General features: G+C 56.0%; 1 protein-coding gene and 1 long non-coding RNA gene across 5 annotated transcripts in view; one reads left to right on the top strand and one right to left on the bottom strand.

The window, feature by feature from the left end:
- Positions 1-4,788: 4,788 nt before the first annotated feature.
- On the bottom strand, positions 4,789-5,915 carry LOC133208462 (uncharacterized). The gene is made up of 2 exons (XR_009724377.1): positions 5,752-5,915; positions 4,789-5,453 (listed from the first exon to the last, which is right to left on the bottom strand). It is a non-coding gene; the product is annotated as an uncharacterized LOC133208462 (long non-coding RNA).
- Positions 5,916-6,308: 393 nt separating this feature from the next.
- Positions 6,309-17,662, top strand: part of GATAD2A (GATA zinc finger domain containing 2A) — a 52,155-nt gene continuing 40,801 nt past the window's right edge. For 3 of the 4 annotated variants that reach the window (XM_061346136.1, XM_061346051.1, XM_061345759.1), the window contains exon 1: positions 6,309-6,426. The gene's annotated coding sequence lies outside the window, so the exon portion shown is untranslated. Of the gene's footprint in view, positions 6,427-15,513; positions 15,566-17,662 lie in introns of those variants that run through there. The other variant, XM_061345821.1, reaches the window with a different exon arrangement.

Below are 17,662 nucleotides of genomic sequence, written 5' to 3'. Positions count from 1 at the left end.
TGCATTTAGTTTCTGAGGGTAATATTCTTCTCACTGGGTGCAAGTCGTTGCCAGTGCTGGTGGTAGCCTCGCAGTGAAGGTAAGAATGGGATGGGGAGCTCTGAGCTCTGATGCTGTTTGCAGTTTTGGGGGTGTTGGTGTCCTCAGGATGGCCTCCGGCCCTATGTTGGTGTCAGAGGAGCAGGTTCTACATTCTGAGTGTGTGACAGTGTGCCACCACTTCATCCCTGTGATGGTCTGCCTTGGATCTCCCTGCACTGCCATGACTCCTGCATGGGGGAAGGCAGAACCACAGCTCTCTCCATCTCTTTGCCATGGTGTGGATGGAAGGAGGCAAGTTCTTGGCCTCCTGGCTGCTCCCTGTGTTGGCCAAGCAGTTGGGAAGCAGTGGTTTGCACCTTCAGCACAGCCTCGCCAAGGGAAGGCAGCATCTGTGCCTTAATGACTTGTACAGAGTTAAAGCAGTGGTGAAACCCCAGCTCCAGCATAAGCCAGAGGCGTGTGGTGAAACTGCAGGCTTGCCCTTGGCAAAAGCTTCCTGTTTCCAAACTCTTTAGTGTTTGCTTTGCTGTTCTCTGTCAGTTCTCACTCTGTTTTCCTGCGCTCCTGCTGCTGTCTCAGGACAGGAGAGACGAGGCCCAAGTTTGTGCTGCAGAAACCAGGAGGAGAGTTGTTATTCCATGAAGCAGCAGCAGCTTCATAGCAGGGACCTGGGCCAGGTGTCGTAGTGCCATGTAAAGTTCGTGAGGTTCCTAGGGTCGAATAAAGGTGTTTTTCTCTCTTGGTAGCTCTTCATATTTGTCTCCCAGCTTCAAAGGGGAAGGGAAAAGGAATGTGCCAGAAAAATCCTTTCTGTAGGGCTTTTTCCTCTGAGGGAGGAGGAGAATGTTTGATGAGAGGAAGCATTTGACCCCCTGAAACCTTTACAAGTTTTACTGTAGCAGTACTACTGTGAATCATAGAAGCATTTGGGTTGGAATGGACCTTAAAGATGAAGTCCAAGCTCAGTGGTCGTTCATTGTTCAGAGTCTTGTCTCCTGTCTCAGAGACTTGCTTTTTGTCATTCAAACCCATCACTTTTTACCAGTGAATGATATTAAGGGGATAAGTGCTTGTCCGGTTGCCAAAATAGGGGATTTTAGGTTTCCTCTGCTGTTCTCAGCCATTTACTCTTGCATAAGATGTGCACGTTTTAGGCCTTGTTAAGTCTGCATCAGGGAAAACCTCGGTGCTGGTGTAGGGAGAGAGTCCTGTTACTGGGTCTGCAGGAAGAACCTTCAGTGTTGTTCCAAGTGTTTAGAAGTTAAGCATAGGAAGGAAATGCGCGACGTGGCAGCACATGGGGTTTGGAGGTACCAGGTACAGAGAGAACCCTCAGTTGGATCCTGTCCTGCATCCTTGCTCCTTGAGCTCCAGTTCTGTGCCAGCTGCTCTCCTGTCCCCTCCATGGCTCTGAGTCATGGAGCTGACAGCCACAATTCCCATGGGATCTGCTGGCTTTGCAGCACTGGGTTAGGGTTAGGGTTAGGGAACCCATCTCAATGGTGATGTTGTGTGGCCCTGGCTCACTCTGCTTGTTCGTCCCTGCCTCTGTTAGTGACAGAACAGCCCCATAAGCTCAGCTGCTGCCACGGGCTTGGAGTTTGGACAGGAATGACCAGGTAAATCCTACCTGGGGGTATTGATGCTATGGATGTCTTTAAGTCTTTCCGCTTTCTTTGTGTGTATGGAAACTCTTTGGCTCTTCCCTCCTTAAGTCACTGAGTTGCAAGAACTGGTTTTAAGCCTCTAAATGCTGTTTTCTTGGCAGTGCTGGGCAATGACGAGTGACAGAAAAGGATGTGCTTTAAACTCAGCTCAAGGCCTGCTCAGGTGATCCAAGTGCTCTCTTCCTGTGGCTGTTGTCAGCTAGGCTGAGGCTGTTCACTGCTTCCACATCGTTGGGCAGAAAGGTTCTGCATCTCTAAGGCACCATGGAAAACCTTCCATCTCGAGAGAGCTGGGGCTTGAGCTTGCAGTGAGCTGCCCCCAGCCTTGTCCTGCAGCTCCTCACCCCATCCTGCTGCTCAGGGCCCTGCAGAGCTGAAGGTCGTGCTGTGGGAGAGCAGTTTGCAGTGGGAATTCTGTGGCTCTTTGTAGTTGGAATCCCTGCTGCGTCCTGGGGAGGGAAGGAAGTGCTGGAGGGGAACTCGCCTCTGCTGTGGGCACGCTCAGGTTTGGAACAGGAACCTTTGCTAAATGTGGTGGCTGAACTTGTCATGGCAGGAGGAAGAGGCTGGGGTTTCCCTGGGACCTTCACTGGGGCTTTGCTCTTGGACAGAACAGCATTTGCCTGCGGCCCTGGGGAGTCCAGCACTTGCAGAGTCCTCTTCCCAGCACAGGATGTCAAAGATCATGTAAATTTGAACAGAACTCGTTGATTTTCTAGCTCTAAAATTCCATGTACATTTGTGACAATGTACAGTGCTTTTTAACGACACTTGTATATTAAATTATTTAATAGTTTGTGCTTTTCAGTATCTTTTGTATGGAGCAGAGATTAAAACCAGGACGTGGGAACTGGAGTTCTTCCTGACTGTCGAATGCAGATGTAACGCTCGAGGTTCACAGCTCCTGTTCTGCTGCGTGCTTGGTCTTAAATGACTAGCAAGAACTTCCACAGAAGCATTGATCGCTGTTGTGTACACAGTGTGAAATCTGGGCTATGGATAGAGAATGCAGTTTGGAGAAGTGGTTGTCTCTTGTATTGCATTTCCTACACTGTGAACACCCAAAAGGCCCCCGCACACAGGACACCTCCATCAGTCTGGCAGCTGGGAACTGAACAGTAGAACACAGCAATCATGTACTTCATCCCCTGCCATCCCCTCCAGACCCTCCCTGAGCCCCCATGAGCTAAAGCTGACAGTGATAAAAGGTTAGGGCCTGGTTGCTGTGCTGCCTGTGCACACGTGGGGTGAGCCCAGTGTGTTCCGTGTGCTGCCTGTGCACACGTGGGGTGAGCACAGTTGTTCCCTGTTATTTTGCTGCTTTCATTTCATGCAGTTTTTCCAACTTCTCCAGAAATCCCCCCAGCAGGAGCTCAATGATGTCCCATTTTACCATGGCTATTACTGACCTCTCCCCAGCTGGCACCGAGTAAACCCGTTTCCATCCCATACAGCAGTGAGAGGGCAATGGTGCCAGTGGCTTGGGCTGTACACACCGCTCGGGAGAAGTGGGGTTGTAGTGGCCCTTGTGTGTGCTCTCTACTGTCTGTCCCTGCAAGTGTCTTTAATTGCTCCCTGCAGCGAGGCTCTCACTGTTGTGTCAGGCTTGTACAACGTGTGGGTCAGTGTCTGTAGCTCTCCAGCAGGAGCAGGATGTGCACATTCCACCAGTGCTGCTTCCTGAAGCTGTACCCACAGGCCTGGGAGAGACCCAGCATGTTCCCTTTGGCCTTTGGGATCTCTCTGCTTCTGGAGTAGAAGAGTTTTGAAATAAAGCTTAATTTTACTTCTTCCAGTGCTCTGCAGAACACAGATTCGTTCAGTCGCCCTGCAAGCAGCCCTGCAACCAGCCTGGCCTTGGAAGCTGTCGCACACAGGGAGCAGGGATGGATCCCGCTGTACCTGGGCTCAGGGTGAGGGCTCCTGCTGCAACAAGAACCAGAATTCCAGATGATTCTCGCTGGAGAGTCCTGGGATACACCAAGGATTTTGTGGATCTGTCAAGCACCTGGAATGTTGGTTCCTTGGCCTGGGACAGGTGGTTGTCACTGCGTGGTGAAGGAGGATGCTGACTGTATTCACAAATGGGATCTGCTTCAATGGGACATTGCCTTGTGTGTCTTTATCCCCATTTTACCTTTGTGAGCTTCAATTTAAAAGGAAGAAGGAAACTGGAGCCCCTTGTCTACAGGTAAAACTCAGCAAAACCAAAACACTTGAAGACTTACCTGCAGCCGGTCCCATCATCTGAGCTGCTGCGTTCCTCCCTTGAGTGTCGCCACAGAAGCTGAGTCAGTTCTGTTCTGGCAAGTTACTCACTACATGAAAACTCGGAACCCAAATGGCAGCTTCCTTTCTGGTGGAAATCACTTATTTCCAGCTCTATCAGCTGCTGCCCCAGGCTCCTCACCCTGCTGGGGGGGGGATTGGTATTTGGCCTAAGCTATGCTATCATCACAGTTCTCTCAGTCCTGCCCTGTTCATCTGCTGTTGGAGCTCACTTTGGAATCTCCTCTGAAGCAGAACCTCAGAGGATGCACCTGATGGCAAAACTCCACATGAAACACATTTTAAGATGCTTTAGCAAAGAGGTACAGGTGGTACTTGCCTAATAGATCTGGGGCCACAACCAGAGGAGATGTGTATGCAGCACAGCCTGGCTGGAGGTTCTCTTTTGTCAAGCTCTGGGCTTATCCCACATAAACCCTTAGTTTGAAACATAAAAGAGAAAGCACATCTTTCCGTGGGTGCCAGGACCACTGGATGCTGCCTCAGCAGATAGCAAAGCTTGATGTCACCTCAGGAAAAACCTGGCCAAACAGGACAAGAAAAGAGCTATGAAGAGATTTCTGGGAGTAACTTTCCCTTTAGGTAATAAAGCTCATGTTGTGCTAGACCTGTTCTGAAACTCTCCCGATACCACAGCAAGGGAAACAAGCTGAGGTGCACGCACTCCTGTGTGAATTAAAGCACCCTTTCAGAAGGATGGAGCCCTGATTAGTGAACCAGCAAGTTTTGAATGGCCTGAAATGAAGCCAGAAGCGTTGGGAGAAGTCACTAACCAGTCACAACAGGTTGGGAGCTGTTAACCCTTCGTTGTAGCGAAAACTGGCTTTTACAAAGGGTGGAGGAAAACACTTTAAACCAAGAAAACCTGGGTTCAGTCTTGCAAAGCAGAGTGAACACAAAGCTGTTAACAGGAACTGTGGAGCTTTAGAGTGGAAACCTGCGTTTGTGGCACTTTCCTGACCAGAGGCTGAATCCACTCCAGGAGCAGATGTGCTGAAGAGGGAGGGATGAGATGTGGATTCCAGCTCTGCTTCTGCTGCTCTCTTCTTGCTGCCTCTGCTCTGTGCCTTCTGCCTTCCCTGCCCTCAGAAGGTGGGAATTGTACCGACTTTTGCTTATCGTGAATGAAACCAGCATGCATTATCTCACTTGTTTGAAACAAGCACCTGATACAAAGCCAGATCTCATCCTTCAACACGCTGTAAATGAACAATAACTGACGACAGGTTGGTGCCGGCATTACAAACAAAGCGCAGCTCCTGTTGCTTTATTTACCCTCCATTATAATCTTGTTTTAACCAAGATCCTGGGGGTTTCCCTTCGAAGAACACGCTCCTTTGCCAGTGGTTGAAAACGCTGCACGGGCAGCGCTGAGGCGGCTGTTGGCGATGGCAGGGTGCGAGCTGGCGGCTCGGAACACGGATCTTGTCCAAACACCGCTGGGCAGGGACTCTCCTGAGGGGAAAAGCGCACTGATGAGTTCCTTTGTTCTGATCCCGGGCATCGCCTTGACCTGGTGCATGGAGCTCATGCAGAGCACGGGGCAGACCCTCAACAGCGCTAAGGGCTCCGGGCCCCCGCCCGGCCTGACCCGTCCCGCCCGCCCGGCGCGGCCCCGCTCGCCTTCCCCTTCCTCCCCGCCCCGCGGAGCCAGCGACCCCGCGGCCGGCCCCTATCGGAGGCCCCAGCGCGGCCTGCGCGGGCGGATAAGGGCGGCGGTGGCCGCGGCCCCTCCCCGCGGGCCGCGCATCACCTCAGGCGGCCTCGGCGCGGCGCCGGGCGGGGGAGCGCTGCCCGCCGCGGTGCCCGGGTCAGCGGCACCGCACGGCCCAGCCCGGCCGCGGGACACGCCCCCTCCCGCTGCGCCGCGACGCGCATTGGCTCCCGTTGCCCCACCCACGGAGCGCCGCCCGCGCTCATTGGGCAGACAACGCGTCAGTCAAGAGGACGGCCACGCCTCTTTCCCTTCATCCCTTAATGCCGTGGGCGGGGCGAAGGCGGGCTGTGGCTGTGATTGGCTAACACTGTGAGCAACTCAGCTTTCCATTGGGCGGCGCAGCCGCCCCTCAATTACAAATAAACCCCGCCCCAGCCCGAGGGCGCGCGCGTTAGTCCTAAATCTGCCTGGCAACCGCGGGGGGGGGGAGAGGAGCGCCCCGGGGGGGGGAGGTGGTGACGGTTGGTGGCGCGCGCGCCACCCCGGGAGTCCCGCGCCGGGGCGGCAGCGGGGGGGGGAGGACGGGGGGGGGGGGAGGTGCGAGGCGGGGTCTCCCTGCGCGCGCAGCCCCCTCCTCCCCTCCCCTCCCTCCCTCCCTCCCTCCTCCTGTCAGTGGCCACCTGAGGGAGCCGCCTCCCCTCCCCCCCACGGCCCCAGTCCGGCCCGGGCCCCGCTGAGGAGGAGGAGGCGGCTCCGAGGGGGCTGCGGACAGTGAGTGCGGGGCGAGGGCCCGGGGGTCGGTGCGCTGAGGGGGGGGGCGGTGTGGGGGCAATGGGGCTGTGGGGCACGGCTGCCCCCTCCCCCCCCTCCGGGGACACACGGGTGTGGGGCCGACGGCCCCACACCCGTGTGTCCCCGGAGGGGGGGAGGGGGAAGTGGCGTGAGGAAGGGGAAGGCGATGGGGGGTGCCCGGGAGGAGCCGGGGGCGCATCCTGGGAGCTGCCGGGCAGGCACCGCCACCGGAGCGTGGCAGCGGAGCCACGGCGAGTCCCGGGGCCGCGGGGGGAGGGGCCGTGGGGGAGGGGAGCGGAGGGAAGAACCGGTGCTAAAGATGGGGCATCCGGTACAGGACGCGCGGGGGGGGCGCAAGGCGGAGGTACCCGGGGTCCGGAGCGGAGCCGCCCCGCTTCAGGAACGGCCCGAGCGAGTCCTGCCACGGGGCATGAAGCGGGGGGGGGGGGGACGGAGGCAGGGACGAAAACCCGGGAGCGGGGCTGGGTTCAGGGCAGGACGTAAGATGGAGGTGCGGCGTGGGGCTGGTGCCAGGGAGCAGCCGTGTGCGTGCCCCTGGCGTGCGGGCCCGGCCGGGCTCCACCGCGCTCAGCACCGCTGCCGGCTCCGATGCTGCTGGGAGCGAGGGGGGGGGGGTTCAGTTTGTACGCGAGACAAGCTCCATTGAAAATAAAGTTCTCTCCTGTCTGTGGTCTGCCACCGTCTGCTCCCCCCAGCTCTGCCGTGCTCCGCAGAAGCCATCGAGAGGGCTTCTGAAGCGTCTCATTCATTCCTAATGCTCTGTCTTCCACTTTCCCCCCTCCTGTCTTTGTGACAAGTGTGGTGAACGCTAGAGAGAGGCTCAGGGAGGATGCTCACCGGCTGCGGGTGCTGTGGCAGGGGTGCAGGTAAAGGAATAGTGTCAGTTTAAGTACTTAGAAGCAACGAACGTGACAAGTTCTGACTCTTTGCAGCGTTTAGGAGCAGATTCCGAGCAAGAACAATGTAAAAGGGAAGAAAAAGCTGCTCTTTTTGCTCTCAGTTGAGAAGGACCCTTAAATATGACTCCTGAACAACTCAGACATCAGTGGTACCAACAGTGATCTGAGCTAAGCTGCATGTGCCTTGTGTGAGATGCTAAAGTCGTGCTCCCGAGTGCACCAAACACAAAGTTTTAAGGGGGAAAAAAGTGTATTTTTAAGGGGCAGTTTTCTTTCAAGGTTGAACTTCTCCATGGTCCAGGTGACTTCTTTTTCTCAGGCTTCCCCAAGCGTTTCATGGCACATCTTCCATGAACCCAGTCTTGATCCAGCAGCGACTGCATCTGCCAGGGAGTAAAGTGGCTGATGGCTCCGCACACACCAAGCTGACAGTGCCCCTGTGTGCCCGTGTCCCCCCATCCCGCTGCCTACCTGAGGCAGGCAAGATGCTGCCGGCTGGTTCGTGTCTCCCACTTGGCTTCACTTTAAACATCCTCATTCCCTGGTACCATGAGCAGTTCCAGAGGGTCTTGCAGGAAGAAACTTGTCTATAAGCAACCAGCCGGGGGCTTATTAAACCAAACTGTTTCAAAAAGGACACAAACACACTGGCTTTGCATTGGAAAGCTACTTGAAGAACGGGAATTAGCTTTCATCCAAAGTTTACCCGGTTACCAGCTTGAAGGAGTCTCTGTAAGAGGCAGAGCCACTGGAAGTTAACCTCATTGCAGCACAAAACAAAAGGCAGGTATAACAATGTCTCTTATCTCAATAGTTCAGCTCTTGGGCCAAAGGGAGATCAGGCACTTCCCACCTTGGAATCTTCATTGCATTTAGGGACTCCGCTGCGTCTCCAGAGAAGCTGGGTTGGTGTCCCAAAGGCAGGTAGGGAATTGTTGGATTCAGTGGGTCACAGCCACAGTCTCAGCAGCATTCCTGAGGGAGCAGGAGAGAGAAGCCCCAGGTGTCTCCTGGTAGCAGGGTAGTGCTGTGCAGCAAGCACTTGGAGCTGTGTAACTGCTGAGGCCATGAACTGGAGCAGGGAGCTACAAATGTTTGGTTTGGAAGCCTCTGGACTGCGCCCATCCCTTGTCTTGCACTTCTCTAAGGTGAAAAACCCACTCTAAGGATAGCCCTTCTGCTGACAAATTCCCTTTCCTTTGGAGCAAGGTGATGATGGTTTAGGAAGCACTGGGGGCATCGAGCTGCTGTTCCACGTGTGTACAGGTAGGGCTGGCTGCTGAGGAGCATCCAAGAGCATCTTGGAGGTCAGCGGTCCTACCTGCTTGCTTGGTTACATACAGAGATGCCTTGAGTTACTTTCAGAATAGGACAATAAATCCTTTTACCCAATAAAATAAATCACATTGACCCAATCCATTGACCCATGTTGTGAGGGATACTCTGTGGAGTATCCTACGAGCTTCCCTAGGAACAGGTACATGGACACGCTGCCACCACGTGTGAGCTGCTGTGTCGTGATGGTACTTCCATTGTAAGCAGGATCCTTGCGTGGGCCATGGCATCAGTTCACCCTTCAGCTTCCCTGGCCTGGGACAGATCTGTGCCTGGCTGGGAGTGGGAATCAGGGTGTTAGTGCCAAGCTGTCCTGCCACGGTGGCTTTTTTGGTTGCCTGCTGCAGTAAACCAGTGGCCTCACACTCATGGAGCTACCAGAGGGATTGTCAGGATTTGTTCCATCTTTGTATTGGTTTTTGCAGCCTAGAGCAGCTTTCCCTTTGCCAGAGAACTCCATCTTCTAATCCACCCCCTTCCCAATAATCCCTTGTAAATTCTTTATGCCAGGAACCCGCTTGCCCAGCGGGAAGCCAGGGAAGTTCCAAAGAGACTGGAGAAAACAGGAGGATGGTAGGGATTTGGTGCCAATATCTGGGCCTTGGGTCCAAAGGGTCCTGACTTGGCAATAGAATTCCTGCTAAATTCCCAGGCATTACAGTTTGAATTCCTAGCTGAGGATCTCCAGTGACCATCTGAGCCCAAGTACCTTGGTTCCTATGTGCAGCCCAGTGAAACTATCCCTCAACAATTGATTTATATAACTGAAATAGCTGGGGAAGTGAGAAACTTCCTTCCTCTTGGGATACAATGCCAAGGATGTCAAATCTCCAGAGGGCTGGAGATAAGAACTGGGCTGTCCTTCTTTCTTGCAGCTCTTAAACAAGCAGAGGTGGATTCACCAGAGCGGGGCTGTGGTTCTGCACCCAGAGCAAGGCTGGGGGCTTCCTCAGCTGATGCTTTCCTGGTCAGCAGCCCCTGTTTTGTGTCAGGCCCGGGCAGAGCGCAGCTGCACTTTGGGAAGCACTGTTCCAATAGAAGATTGTTCCCCCCCAGTCTTGGTCTTCAGTAAAAGCTCCCTGTTAATTCCATGAAGGTGGCACCAAACACACTGAGTGCACCGAGATGGGCAGCTCGGCACTTGTGTAAGCTCGACCCAAGGTGTAGTGGTTGCTTTAGGAATCCTTTCCCCTTGAAATCTGCCTGAAAAGGCTCAGAGCAGCAATGACTGATCCCATCAACACTAAATTTAGAAATGAATCTAATTTGTAAGTCTTGCTTTCCAGCAGGAAAGCAGGTTACAGAGCTGACCCAGTACAGTGCTGCGGGGGGAGCTGGGCTTAGGGGACGAGACTGGCATCTGTCACGTGCTCGGAATACACAGCTTATTACCAGAAGGAGCAGTGTTAATAAATGCTCATAGTAAACGTGGTGTAAGACTCTCATGATCCTTGGGAAAGGCCAGGTTGTCACCATGCAGCGGGTTCGGATTGTGTGTCAGACTTCATTTAGCTCAGTAAAGCCCGGCTCTGCTTCCTCAGACCTTGGGCTTTACATCAGCGTGCCCACTGCAATGTAACTGTGGGGTAAAGGCTCCAGTGGCACCTTACAAGCACCCACTCAGGTCCTTGAGAGTTCCAGGGGCAGAGGACTTGGAGTTTTCTCCTTTCAGAACTCACTCCCTGCCTTACAGCAAAGCCCGGGCACGTTTCGCTGCCACGCTTGTATTCACCTGGGGAGGTTTAACACAAGGCTGGCTGAGAGGGGCAGGGAAGCGGCTTTTAATAACTGCAGTGGTCCTCAAGGAGGTGATGCTGTAGCAGCATGGCACAGTTGTCTTTGGAGGCAGTGCAGTGCTGATCCCTGGGGAAAGCCAGAATGGCTGGGCACTGCTCGAAGGAAAAGGCTGGATTCTCCTGACGGGACAGGATTCTGCAGGTGTTTCACTCCAAGTTCCTACTTTTTGCTCTTCCTCTCTCTTTTACTGCAGTCCCTTCGAAACCAGGCTTGTACCAAGTTCATTTCTCCTCTGTGGCAAGAGTTCAGTGTTTGAGCTCAGTTCTGGGCCTGGCTTCCTCCAGGGCTGCCTTGGTTTTGGTCCTGGGGGTTACTGATGCACTCAGGTCAGTCACAGCCTGCAGAGTCACTGACCATGGATCTGATTTTCATCCCAGCTGGATCACTGGGAAAAGAAGGTCTTGCACAGGCAGAGCTTCAAGTTATACAAACATGTTCCATCAGCGTCTCAGTTACTCCATCTTTAGGGATCTTGTCTGTTAAACCACAGAGAGCTGTGGCTGTCATGGCATCCATGCAGACAGATGCCTGATTGTGTGAGCATTAATCTCCATTAGGAATCCAGTCTGATGCTGGATTGAGAGAACAAACTACTGGGAATTGCTCAAATCCATCTGTGGAATTTAGGTGGAGTTATGCAGGCTGCAGCTACAGCCCCGTTTACCTTGTGGAATACGTTCCCTCCCCACTTTGAAACCCTCTGTTTGCAGGGGCTCAGCCCCAAAACCAAACCCGGAACTGGGCTTTTCTGTGTCCCCTTTGACAACCGGTAACCACTGACTGGGGTTAAATCTGATTAATGACACTCAATCTGATTAATAACAATGTCTTCTTCACAGTGACAACCTGGCGTCAAGAACAGCCCCCTGCCTTTTCCCATACACTGTGCAGATAAACAGGGGCACTGGGTTTGGCAGTTAGGGGGAACTATAAATGGAGCTTTTGGTCACATTTCCTACTAGCAGTGGTGTGTCAGCTCCATTCCTGCCTTCACTGCTCAGGATTGCAGAGTACATGGGCACGGAGACTGGGGTGAGTTAGTAATGTGAATGTTTAAATAACAATCAGGGCTCAACAAAACAGTTATAGACAACTGGAAGTGTTCATTATTGAAGTTCATTCTTAACACTCACAGTATTCCCACCTTGAAGAGCTGAGCTGGAGGAGGTGAAACATGATGTGTTTGTGTGAGAGGAGGGGAAACCCACCCCGTTCCCATTTCCAAAGGCTGCCAGACTCCTTGTAAGCAGATTCCTCAGTGTATCCCATAGTCTGCTCTGGAAAAGGATTCCACACTAGAGAAGAGACTCATGGACTGAGCCTTATCTCTTGCACAGTGATAACAGCAGTGAGGCTTGGGAGGGCTCCTGGTTTGCTTTTGGCGGATCACGCTTGCAGGCTGCAAGCAGACGGTTAAAAATAGGCTGGTGGATCCGGATGAAATGGATTCTTGGGAATATTCAGTGATGGGCAGAACCAGTGGGAAGGGAGCCTGGCATCTGGGCTGGTCTCACCCACCAGCTGGAGGCCCTGCTTCTCACAGGGGCTGTGTGTGGCAGTTAAAGCTTCCAGGAAGCTGGGTGAGATGGGAACTGTGCTGCAAGGGTATCCCAGTTAATTCTCCTCTCGAGCAGGGCACATGGTGCTGTGCAGGGCACGGGTGCTGTGCACGGGCTGTCCCCAAGGACCGGCTCCGTGGCTCTGACTCCCCCTTTGCCAGCACGTGTCCCAAGAGGGATGTGAGGATCGCAGCAGGGACCGGAGCCATCTGAGGCTGGGGTGGGCCAGGAGGCTGAGATGGGTTTGGCGGCTCTTGCAGTACCAGCAGCGCTGGTGAACTTTGTTCTCTCCCCTTGGTGAGCACAATCGATAGTCCATGGAGTGTGTGTTGAACTGGAGCAAAGCTCCAGTGGAGCCTCTTCCAACCATGAAAGGGCTTATTAGAGGCAGGGGCAGGTGCTACCACACCAAAGGCACTGTCTTGGCTGGATGCACCCCAGCAGCGTGTGCACCCGCTCCCATCTCCTCCAGAACTTCCTGATCTTTCAAGTTCTTTCCGTTCCAGAAAAATGAATTTTCATTTTGATTTTGGATCATTTGCCTCACTGCTTAAATCCTGGAATTCTGGCTGTTCCCAAGCTCACCCCCTGCTGTTCCCCATGGAAGCATTGCTCCCCACAGGAGGCAGATGGGCACACGGACCCGGCCGTATAGATCCTATACTGACCCTCAGGCAGCTCAGTTCTTGTCAAAACTCATCCTATTCCTGAAGCACTTCCCATTCTCTCCCCAGCAGCTGGTGGGAGCTGCAGCCTGCACGTGGCATGGAAAGTTTTGATGGAAACCAAGTAAAGGACCATCTCCTGGCCTGTGGAATTCTGTTGGTTCTTACCCCCTTAAAACTGTGCTCTTCAGATTTGGAGCACTGTGGCAGCATTTTAGTTTTATCCTTTTCTTCCTTTAACTACTGAAGGATGGGGTGTGTCCATTGCAAGCTTGTGGACAGCAATGTAAGAGATAAACCCCATCCTCTAAAGGTGCTGAAGTTGCTTTTTTTACTTCAAAAAATGCCTGTTTCAGGCTGCTTTGCCCCTGGGTCTGACACCAGCCCCTCACTTATCTTCTGAGTGGGGGTATGGAGGAGAAGGTACCAGAGGGGCCAAGCTGGAGCTTGCAGCAGTGTCTGCTCCTCCAGCCCGTCAGCCAGGCTCAGAGCCTCCTCCTCTGCCTTTACCACCCCACGTATGGGCTGCTGAGCCCCAGAACCCGTTCAGCCTGTTCTGGCTGCAGGAGCAGTGTGTTCCGGGGCGTCCCGCCGCTGCCGGTGGTTGCAGGGAGATGACCAAGTCTATGAGGTCTGCCTTGAGCTTTGCTGGTTCTTCCTTGACCTACATTCTGATGTGCCTGAGGAGGAAGCTTCATCTCAGTTCTCATTCTTTTGCTAGGGATAATTGGGAATTTTGCTTGAATTGTTGGGGTTTTATTCACAGAATCCCAGCCTGGGTTGTGTTGAAGGGACCTTAAAGCTCCTCCAGCTCCAACCCCTGCCATAGGGACCCCTTCCACTGGAGCAGCTTGCTCCAAGCCCCTGTGTCCAACCTGGCCTTGAGCACTGCCAGGGATGGGGCAGCCACAGCTTCTCTGGGCACCCTGTGCCAGCGCCTCAGCACCCTCACAGGGAAGAGCTTCTGCCTAAGAGCTCAGCTCAGTCTCCCCTCGGGCAGGTTCAAGCCATTCCCCTTGGCCTGTCCCTACAGGCCCTTGTCCCAAGCCCCTCTCCTTACAAAGTCCTTCTCTTTTCTCACATCCCAACACCAAACTGTGCTGGTGTCACAGCAAAACGGATGTGGCCGTGTTTGCTGCAATGGGTGGTGGTTTGATGAAGAGTGTAGATTGTGTAGCATTAAAATACACAGGAAGGATGAAGTCTTTAGTCCATATAATCTACGGACTTTGCCTTTGGAAGGCTGGAAGTATCTTCAGAAGAACAACTTAAATGGCTTCTCTCCTTGTGAACTACTGGATTTTAATTTAAATGCAGGATTTAATTACAATTCAATAATGTTAATAATATAAAGCTGCCTATTTTCATAAAGGTGTAGCACGGTGCTGCACAGCACCCAGGCGTTCCCTTTGCAGGTACAGAGTCCCTCAAGAGAGGATTTTCACATTAAGGGTGTGCTGACACTTGGCTGTGAAGATTTTGGGTGCTGTTCCACAGGAGGGGGGCTGCTGGAGGCAGGTTTTAGCACTATTTGTACCTGCAGATACTCTCTACCTGGCAAATACGTTTTTATATTGAAATAGTGGGTGAGGCGCTGGCACAGGGTGCCCAGAGAAGCTGTGGCTGCCCCATCCCTGGCAGTGCTCAAGGCCAGGTTGGACACAGGGGCTTGGAGCAAGCTGCTCCAGTGGAAGGGGTCCCTATGGCAGGGGTTGGAGCTGGAGGAGCTTTAAGGTCCCTTCCAACCCAAACCATTCCATGATTGTTTCCGTGTCTGGTTTCCCTGCTTTGGACCCGAGTAGCGTCAGCTCCCACCACGGCTCTGCCGGTGCCGGGCAGGAGGTGGGATCCGGGATGTGCGGGTTTGCTGTGGCTCGGAATTGAGCTCCTCGTGCACCCACCGCTAACGGGGGGTGAGGATTTAAAGGTATTTCCAGGCAGCTTTCTGCGACTCGCGGCGCCATAAGGAGCTGTGGCAGCACTAACAGGAGCTACCCCGAGGCTCGCAGGTGTTAGAGAGCAGATCTCTTTCTAGCGCTGGCTGCTTAGAGCGTCTCTCCTTAATCGGCTCTATGACCGTCTTCAGGACAGATTCAGACCCGAGCCGCCCCGCCGCCCGTCTGCGTTCCATAGCAAGGCCTCCGAATGCTTTGCCTGCGCCGGGCTCGCTCCCGCAGCTCTCTCTGCCCGGTATCCTCCACCGAGCGCGGCGGGAGCGGGGCGATGCTCTCTGTTCCCTTATCAGCGCCTGCAGGGCTTAGGCAGGAGCAGAAGTGGCCCTGGGCGCAATCCGTGTCAGCGGAGCTCCTGCGCCGGCCCGGGCCGCCGGCGGAGAACAAAGCGCTCTGCGGGGCCGCGGCGGCGGTGGAGCCGCTTCTGCTCCCGCTGCTGCTGCTCCACGTGGCCCCGGGCGCCGCGGCGGGACCCGCGCATCCCGCGGGGGCGCCCCCCAACCCGGCCGCAGCCAATCCCCGCCCGCCTACCATGTGCCGCGACCCCCTCCGGCCAATGGTGCCCCGGGTCACAGACCTGCTCCACCATTGCCCGGAAGCGGCGCTGGGTCCCTGCTGCTGCCGCCGCCGCCGCCGCCGTGCCCGCAGCGCAGGACGGGCCGCCCTGTGCCGGGACCGCCCCGCGCATGCTCCGCCGAGTGACGCCGCGACTCCATGTGTGAGAAGCGCATTATTTGGCAAGGGGGAGCCGCGGCGGCGGGGACTGACCGGGGATCCCCGGCGGCGCGGAGAAGGGGTCGGCCGGGAGCGGGCAAAGCGAACCGGCGGCTGGGAGCGGGGCTCGGCGGCGCCCGGGATGCGCGGGGAGCGGCGGGGAGGTGCCGAGGCGTGTGAGTGCCCAGATTAAAAGTTCTCGTCGGGTTTATTGTCTTGGGGAGGGAGAGGCGGCGGAGGCAGAGTTACCCGGGAGCGGCGGCCCTGGGGATGCGAGTGCGCTGCCGGGGCAGCTCCGGGGCAGCGGGGACCGCGCTCAGCCCTCCCCAGCCCGGCGAAAGTGCAAAGTCCGGCCCCGCGGCCGCCGGGCGGGTGATGGATGAGCGCCCGCCGGGGAGGGGAGTTCGTGCCCCTGCCCGCGGAGAGGAGGGGAGGGAGGGAGCGGGGCTCCCGGGGCGCATCCCCGCCGGGAGAGGTGAAGTTCGGTGGCGCGGGTCCTTCCCCGCGCCCGGGGGTCGCCGCCGGCTTTTGTTCGGCGCCGGGACGGCCGCCTGCGAGGCGTTTGTTTCGGAAAGTTGTTGCGGGCTTTCCGCCGGGCTGCTTCCTCTTCCTCCTCCTCCTCCTCCTCCTCCTCTGCGGCCGCTCGGGGCGGGGGCGCGGGGCTGGCGGTGCCCCGGGCTCTGCTCACCCCCGGGCGCGGCGGCACCGGGAGTGGGAGCGGGACCGGGACGGGCCCCTCGGGGGCCGCGGCGGGAGGCGGGCGGGGAGGGGCGGGGGGGGGGAAGCGGCCGCCCCGGGCAGCCCCCGCCGTGGCACTCGCCCGGCTGGCGGCCAGGCAGCGGCCCGTGTCACAATAAGAGTCCCCGCCCGCCCTTCCTGCGGCTCAAGGTGCGCCCCCCGCAGCCGCCCCCTCCCCGGGCCTCGGGCCGGTACCGGGGTTATCGGGGGGGCCCTGCCCCGGCAGGGCACGGTCCTGCCGCCCGCGGGAGGGGCCGGGACGTTCCTGTGGAGGTGGCGCTGCCCGGGCGTACCCCGGGTGCCGGCATCGCCTCTCGCTTGCGGAAGGGGGGGGAGCTCCGGGGCCGAGAACCGGCGTCGGGCACGGCTGTGGAAGGACGGAGCCGGGGAAGCCCCGTCCGTGCTCGGGATGCGCACACTGCTTGGAGGTTGTGCTCCTGGTTTGCTTCCTCGGGTTTGCATCCCCTGTTCCAGGTTTTCCTCTCGCTTGTCTCTCTTCTGGCTGCTCCATGCTCATGTATTCCTGTACTTTGTGCAGTAAGCCCAGAGGTTCCTAAGCTGATGGATGCACTGAGTGGCACAGAGAGAGCACTGATTCGCAGGCATGGCCCTAATCCTCGTTTCCAGCTTCTTTTGCAGGTGTTTGACTTTCATGTTTCTCTCCTGCAAATGCAGCTGGAAGCAGAGGTAGCAGAGCTGCTTGTAGAGACAGTTACACAGGAAGTGAAACGGAGGGGCCTTGGGGAATAAGAGACATGCCAGCAGGCTGGAAGCTGCCATACATCAGCAGGAGAAGAGGAGGAAACACTGCTCTCTTCCAGACAAGCTATTGACCAGTAGTGTCTCGAGTGGCAGGGGACATGGGTAGGGAGAAGCAAGAGCATAAAAGACATGCTGTTGGCAGAGAGGGTGAGGTGGTGGTAAGGGGACGAAGGCAAGAGCCAGCAGAAGACAGTAAGAAATAGAGGGATGTGTAGCACATGGGAAGCTTTCTGTGTAAGCCAATGTGTGATGTTCTCCTGGGCTCTGCACTGCTCTGGTGAGAAACGGTCCCACCAGCTCTTAGGATGGTACCTGCTGGGATGCGGGGGTGATCCCACACTGGGGTTTGGGCCCTGGGGAGGCTGATCCCCCCCTCCCCGAGCACTGTAAGCGGGGACCACGCTGTATGCAGGGAGGGGAACTGGTCGTTGGTGGGGACATCGCCCCCAGGTGCCATCTCAGCCACCTGAGATGGTGACACGCAGGGAGCAGCGTGTTCCTGTGCTGTGTGGGGTTTGTCACCCTCTGGACAAGGGAAGGGGCGGGATATCCTGGAGGCAGCGAGGCTCTGCTGGGGTCACCAACACTGAATTCAGCACTGGAGACTCTTCAGTTTGGGCTTTTTTCTGCCTCCAGCTGCCTGGTTTTGACAACAGGGAGCAGCTCGGTGTGAGGCTGAGGTTGTAAAGGCTCCTCGCTTTGTGTTGTCTGTGGGTGAGCAACAGGCTGATGCTCTTAGGAGTTTTCCTTGGGAAAAGAGCTGCTGCTACCAG

Source organism: Neopsephotus bourkii, unplaced genomic scaffold (genome assembly GCF_033783945.1).
Source record: "Neopsephotus bourkii isolate Nb327-2 ecotype Australia unplaced genomic scaffold, CSIRO-AGI_Nbou_v1 NB_2, whole genome shotgun sequence".
Taxonomy (NCBI): Eukaryota; Metazoa; Chordata; class Aves; order Psittaciformes; family Psittacidae; genus Neopsephotus; species Neopsephotus bourkii.
This window is presented reverse-complemented; position numbering and strand designations above follow the sequence as displayed.